We start from the raw sequence: 7,968 nt of genomic DNA, 5'->3' as shown, positions 1-7,968 counted from the left end.
TCGCCAATCTTATGCTTCCACGACTATCGCTACCGCTTAGTGATAAAGTAAAGCATTACAGCGCGATTGCATTGCATACAATAAAGCGACAACCATATGGCTCCTGCCAGTTGGCGATAACTCGGTTACAAAACATGATCATCTCATACAATAAAATTTAGCATCATGTCTTGACCATATCACATCATAACATGCCCTGCAAAAACAAGTTAGACGTCCTCTACTTTGTTGTTGCAAGTTTTACGTGGCTGCTACGGGCTAAAGAAAGAACCAATCTTACCTACGCATCAAAACCAAAACGATAGTTTGTCAAGTTGGTGCTGTTTTAACCTTTGCAAGGACCGGGGGTAGCCACACTCGGTTCAACTAAAGTTGGAGAAACTGTCACCCGCTAGCCACCTTTGTGCAAAGCACGTCGTGAGAACCGGTCTCGCGTAAGCGTACGCGTAATGTCGGTCAGGGCCGCTTCGTCCAACAATACCGCCGAACCAAAGTTTGACATGCTGGTAAGCAGTATGACTTATATCGCCCACAACTCACTTGTGTTCTACTCGTGCATATAACATCAACACATAAAACCTAGGCTCTTATACCACTGTTGGGGAACGTAGTAATTTCAAAAAATTTCCTACGCACACACAAGATCATGGTGATGCATAGCAACGAGAGGGGAGAGTGTGATCTACGTACCCTTGTAGACCGACAGCAGAAGCGTTAGCACAACGCGGTTGATGTAGTCGTACGTCTTCACGGCCCGACCGATCAAGCACCGAAACTACGGCACCTCTGAGTTCTAGCACACGTTCAGCTCGATGACGATCCCCGGACTCCGATCCAGCAAAGTGTCGGGGAAGAGTTCCGTCAGCACGACGGCGTGGTGATGATCTTGATGTACTACCATCGCAGGGCTTCGCCTAAGCACCGCTACAATATTATCGAGGACTATGGTGGAAGGGGGCACCGCACACGGTTAAGAATATGATCACGTGGATGAACTTGTGTGTCTAGGGGTGCCCCCTGCCCCCGTATATAAAGGATCAAAGGGGGGGTGCGGCCGGCCAGGAGGAGGGCGCGCCAGGAGGAGTCCTACTCCCATCGGGAGTAGGATTCCCCCCCTTTCCTAGTTGGAATAGGATTCGGGAGGGAAAAAGAGGAGAGAGAGAAGGAAGGGGGGGCGCCGCCCCCCTCTCCTTATCCTATTCGGACTAGGGGGGAGGGGCGCGCGGCCCAGCCCTGGCCACCTCTCCTCTCTTCCACTAAAGCCCACTAAGGCACATATACCTCCCCGGGGTTCCGGTAACCTCTCGGTACTCCGGTAAAATCCCGATTTCACCCGGAACACTTCCGATATCCAAATATAGGCTTCCAATATATCAATTTTTATGTCTCGGCCATTTTGAGACTCCTCGTCATGTCCGTGATCACATCCGGGACTTCAAACAAACTTCGGTATATCAAAATGCATAAACTCATAATATAACTGTCATCGAAACCTTAAGCGTGCGGACCCTACGGGTTCGAGAACAATGTAGACATGACCGAGACACGTCTTCGGTCAATAACCAATAGCGGAACCTGGATGCTCATATTGGCTCCTACATATTCTACGAAGATCTTTTATCGATCAGACCGCATAACAACATACGTTGTTCCCTTTGTCATCGGTATGTTACTTGCCCGAGATTCGATCGTCGTTATCTCAATACCTAGTTCAATCTCGTTGCCGGCAAGTCTCTTTACTCGTTCCGTAATACATTATCTCACAACTAACTCATTAGTTGCAATGCTTGCAAGGATTATGTGATGTGCATTACCGAGAGGGCCCAGAGATACCTCTCCGACAATCGGAGTGACAAATCCTAATCTCGAAATACGCCAACCCAACATGTACCTTTGGAGACACCTGTAGAGCACCTTTATAATCACCCAGTTACGTTGTGACGTTTGGTAGCACACAAAGTGTTCCTCCGGCAAACGGGAGTTGCATAATCTCATAGTCATAGGAACATGTATAAGTCATGAAGAAAGCAATAGCAACATACTAAACGATCGGGTGCTAAGCTAATGGAATGGGTCATGTCAATCAGATCATTCACCTAATGATGTGATCCCGTTAATCAAATAACAACTCTTTGTCCATGGTTAGGAAACATAACCATCTTTGATTAACGAGCTAGTCAAGTAGAGGCATACTAGTGACACTCTGTTTGTCTATGTATTCACACATGTATTATGTTTCCGGTTAATACAATTCTAGCATGAATAATAAACATTTATCATGATATAAGGAAATAAATAATAACTTTATTATTGCCTCTAGGGCATATTTCCTTCAGGGAAAACCTTTCTGTCCACTTGTGGAGAGCGTCTTGCACAGCCTTGAGCCTTTGCTTCTTTTTTTTAAGACTTCTCGCAGTGGCAACAAGCCTTTTACGGGCATTCTGCTGCTCCGGGTGCCTTTCTGGCGTTATGTCGGCCGGACTATTATCCTTGATAGAATTTGTTTGTTCGGTTTGATTATCCGGATTGCCGTTGTCCGGCAGTGGTTCGCCCTGCTCCAGCGCTGGGTCTGTGTGATCGTTATTTCTGTCGAGGCGGGATTTGGGGCGGCGCTTGCGTCGCCGCTTTGACTGCTTCTCGAGGGAACAAGCTTTCGGTGTGTCCTTCCGCTCCTCGTCGTCATCTTTTGGTGCGCAGGCGCTGGTTCTTCATCGTCTCCTTCATCGGTGTCCATACCGTCGATGTCTTCAGAGTCGAAGTCGAGCATGTCGGTTAAATCGTCGACAGTGGCTACAAAGTGGGTGGTGGGTGGGCTTTGAATTTCTTCATCGTCCGTATCCCAACCTTGCTGACCGTAGTTCGGACAGGGCTCTCCTAATAAAGAGAGAGACTTTAGTGTCTTTAGAATATCGCCGAAAGGCGAGTGCTGAAAAATGTCCGCGGAAGTAAACTCCATGATCGGCGCCCAATCAGATTCGATCGGCAGGGGCGCGGAGGGTTTGGAGTCCGGAGAGGAGTCCGGCTCCTTGGAGTCACGTGTCTCGTGGAGTGCGGGGCTGGTGTTCGGCTCGATCGCCATTGGGATCGCAGGCCCCGAGGCGGCGTCCAACCACCCATCCTCAATCGGCACAGTTGGCTCCGAATTAAGGGTCGAAGCCGATGCGGGTGCGGCCTCCAGGGCACTATTCGGCAGTGGAGCTAGATCATGCTCGTCGCGACAGGGCGGCTTGCTCGGCAATGCCTCGAATCCGTTGAGGATCAAGTCCCCGCAGATGTCAGCCATGTAGTTTAAACTTCCAAATCTGACCTGACGGCCAGGGGCATAGCTTTCGATCTACTCCAGATGTCCAAGTGAATTGGCCTGCAGTGCAAAGCCGCCGAAGACGAAGATCTGTCCGTGGAGGAAGGTCTCACCCTGGACTGCATCGCTATTGATGATCGTAGGAGCCATCAAGCCTAACGGCGACGACACCGAGGAACTCTCAATGAAAGCACCAATGTCGGTGTCAAAACCGGCGGATCTCGGGTAGGGGGTCCTGAACTGTGCGTCTAGGCCGGATGGTAACATGAGGCAAGGGACACGAAGTTTTACCCAGGATCGGGCCCTCTTGATGGAGGTAAAACCCTACGTCCTGCTTGATTAATATTGATGATATGGGTAGTACAAGAGTAGATCTACCACGAGATCGGAGAGGCTAAACCCTAGAAGCTAGCCTATGGTATGATTGTTGTTCTATATGTTGTCCTACGGACTAAAACCCTCCGGTTTGTATAGACACCGGAGAGGGTTAGGGTTACACAAAGTCGGTTACAATGGTAGGAGATCTACATATTCGTATCGCCAAGCTTGCCTTCCACGCCAAGGAAAGTCCCTTCTGGACACGGGACGAAGTCTTCAATCTTGTATCTTCATAGTCCAGGAGTCTGGCTGAAGGTATAGTCCGGCCATCCGGACACCCCCTAATCCAGGACTCCCTTAGGTATACTTTCATTGTCAACATAACAACCGAGATATCTCAATATCTTCCATGCTACACACATTATAGGCGGTTCCCAAACAGAATGGTAAAGTTTATACTCCCCCACCACCAACAAGCATCAATCCATGGTTGCCCGAAACAATGGGTGCCTCCAACTAACAACAATCCTGGGGGAGTTTTGTTTGCAATTATTTTGATTTGATTTGCTTAAAGCATGGGACTGGGCAACCCAGTGACCAGCCATTTTCTCGTGAGTGAGGAGCGGAGTACACTCCTCTTGAGAATAACCCGCCTAGCATGGAAGATACAGACAACCCTAGTTGATACATGAGCTATTCGAGCATACAAAACAGAATGTTTATTTGAAGGTTTAGAGTTTGGCACATACAAATTTACTTGGAATGGCAGGTAGATATCGTATATAGGTAGGTATGGTGGACTCATATGGAACAACTTTGGGGTTTATGGAGTTGGATGCATAAGTAGTATTCCCGCTTAGTACAAGTGAAGGCTAGAAAAAGACTGGGAAGCGACCAGCCAGAGAGCGACAACAGTCATGAACACGCATTAAAATTAATCAACACCGAATGCAAGCATGAGTAGGATATAATGCACCATGAACATAAATAGCATAGAGGCTATGTTGATTTTGTTTCAACTACATGCGTGAACATGAGCCAACTCAAGCCACTCGAATCGTTCAAAGGAGGATACCACCCTATCATACCACATCACAATCATTTTAATAGCATGTTGGCACGCAAGGTAAACCATTATAAACTCCTAGCTAATTAAGCATGGCATAAGCAACTACAATCTCTAATTGTCATTGCAAATATGTTTCTTTCATAATAGGCTGAATCAGGAATGATGAACTAATCATATTTACAAAAACAAGAGAGGTCGAGTTCATACCAGCTTTCCTCATCTCAATAAGTTCATCACATAATCATCATTATTGCCTTTCACTTGCACGACCGAACGATGTGGATAATAATAATAGTGCACGTGCATTGGACTAAGCTGAAATATGCAAGCATTCAATTCAAGAGAGAAGACAAGGTAATATGGGCTCTTTGTTAGATCAACAATAATGCATATGAGAGCCACTCAATATTTTCATTATGGTCTTCTCCTCTCGACCCCCAAAGAAAAGAAACAAAACTATTTACACGGGAAAGCTCCCAACAAGCAAAAGAAGAACGAGAAATCTTTTTGTGTTTTCTTTTTAATTACTACTACTACAGACATGGAAAGTAAACTAGCTAAAAGCTACAACTATTTTTTTTGGTTTTCCTTAAGGTTTATTAAGGCACACAAGAAGAAAGCTAAAAAGGAAATAAAGTATCATGGATGATATGGTGAAAAAGTATGAGCTCTGACAACTAGCATGAGTGTGTGAACATGAATGTAATGTCGGTGAGAAATACATACTCCCCCAAGCTTAGGCTTTTGGCCTAAGTTGGTCTATGCCCATGGATGGCCTGGTGGATATCCGAAGTTGAAGCTGGGGTCGTACTGAGATGCATCAGCTATTGCCTAACGAGCCACAGCTTGGAGGCGAGCTGCCTCCATCCTCCTCTCGTACTCGGTCGCCTCCTCCCTGGTTATAACATATCTCCCTTTTGCCTTCTCACAAAGGAATCAGTGAGGTAGTGGCACTGATGGCACTTATCTGCCACGAAGCTCTCAAGATCGGCGTTACGCACATATGCGTCAAATTCCTCCTTGATTCCTTCTTGGACCATGAAATCTTATGACGGCCATTCACAAGGCCGCACTTGCGCGTCCCTCGGTGGTTCATCGTCCAGCTCACACATTGCGGGCCTGGGTCCTTGCTTCTTGAAGAACCACCTTGGTACATTTTCCTAAACATATTTCTTCCTCTGAAAAATTTCTGAAATTTTTAGTAACTTAAAATAAAAGTGAGCCAAACTCAACAAAATTGATAGCAACTACTCCTACAAGTGCCTAGAGGCCACATCATGCAATAAAACTACTTTTGACCACATAAATTTGACATGCAAGCTCAAGAACAGGGTCACCTAAGCAGCAAAAATTTGCAATGAATAAAGCACTAGAACAAAAACTAATTGGACCATTGGAGGAGTCACATACCAAAGAACAATCCCCCAAAGCAGTTTTGTGAATGGAGCTTTGAGCTAGGAGATCAAAAATGGCAGGAAGATGAGATAGAACTCGTGCTTGAGCTGGTTGGTGATTTTCTTGGGAGGAAGAAGGAGTGTGTGGTGGCTGGAATAAGTGGAGGGGGCCACCAGGGGCCCATGAGGCAGGGGCGCGCCCTGGACCCTCGTGGCTAGGTGTTGGCTCCCCCTGATGTGTTCTCAGTGCCAGATATTCTCAAATATTCCAGAAAAAATCATATTCAAATTTCAGGGCATTTGGAGAACTTTTTTAGGGTATTTTTTATTGCACAGATAATTCAGAAAACTGATAGAAATTACTATTTTTGCTTTATTTAATATAAATAACAGAAAGTTAAAAGAGGGTATAGAGAGTTGTGTTTTCTAAATTCACCCATCTCATGCTCATCAAAAGGAATCCACTAACAAGTTTGATCAGGTCTTGTTAACAAACTCATTTTGAATAACATGAAACCAGAGAATTTTCGAATAACACTAGGTTACCTCAACGGGGATATGCATGTCCCCAACAATAAGAATATCATATTTCTTCTTGACAGTAGGAAGAGGGAATTCAAAACCTCCAATAGTGATTGTTGAAAATTTTCCAATAGAATTGATATTGTGGACTTCAGGTTGTTTCCACGGAAAGTGTACCGTATGCTCATTACCATTAACATGAAAAGTGACATTGCCTTTGGTGCAATCAATAACAGCCCCTGTAGTATTCAAAAAGGGTCTTCCAAGAATAATAGACATACTATCGTCCTTGGGAATATCAAGAAAAACAAAGTCCGTAAAAATAGTAACATTTGCAACCACAACAAGCACATCCTCACAAATACCGACCGGTATAGCAGTTGATTTATCAGCCATTTGCAAAGATATTTCAGTAGGTGTCAACTTATTCAAATCAAGTCTACGGTATAAAGAGAGAGGCATAACACTAACACCGGCTCCAAGATCACATAAAGTAGTTTTAACATAATTTCTTTTAAAGGAGCACGGTATAGTTGGTACTCCTGGATCTCCAAGTTTCTTTGGTATTCCACCCTTAAAATTATAATTAGCAAGCATGGTGGAAATTTCAGCTTCCGGTATCTTTCTCTTATTTGTAACAATATCTTTCATGTACTTAGCATAATGATTCATTTTTCAGCATATCAGTCAAACACATATGCAAAAAGATAGGTCTAATCATTTCAGGAAAGCGCTCAAAATCCTCATCATCCTTTTTCTTGGATGGTTTAGGAGGAAAAGGCATGGGTTTCTGAACCCATGGTTCTCTTTCTTTACCATGCTTCCTAGAAACAAAGTATCTCTTATCATAACGTTGATTCTTTGATTGTGGGTTATCAAGATCAACATCAGGTTCAATTTCTACATCATTATTATTGCTAGGTTGAGCATCAACATGAACATCATCATTAACATTATCACTAGGTTCATGTTCATGACTAGATTGTGTTTGAGCATCAGAGATAGAAATATCATTAGGATTCTCATGTGTGTCTACAACAGGTTCACTAGAAGCATGCAAAGTCCTATCATTTTTCTTTTTCTTCCTCTTAGAAGGACTAGGTGCATCAATGTTATTTCTCTGAGAATCCTGCTCAATTCTCTTAGGGTGGCCCTCAGGATACAAAGGTTCCTGAGTCACTTTACCTCCTCTAGTTGCAACTCTAACAACAAAGTCATTATTCTTACTATTCAATTCATTGAGCAAATCATTCTGAGCTTTAAGTACTTGTTCTACTTGAGTGGTAACCATAGAAGCATGTTTACTAACGAGTTTAAGTTCACCTTTAACTCTAGACATATAATCACCCAAGTGTTCAATCATA

The sequence above is a fragment of the Triticum dicoccoides genome, chromosome 7A (assembly GCF_002162155.2).
Source record: "Triticum dicoccoides isolate Atlit2015 ecotype Zavitan chromosome 7A, WEW_v2.0, whole genome shotgun sequence".
Taxonomy (NCBI): Eukaryota; Viridiplantae; Streptophyta; class Magnoliopsida; order Poales; family Poaceae; genus Triticum; species Triticum dicoccoides.
The sequence above is the reverse complement of the archived record's forward strand: the minus strand, read 5'-3'. Positions refer to the sequence as shown.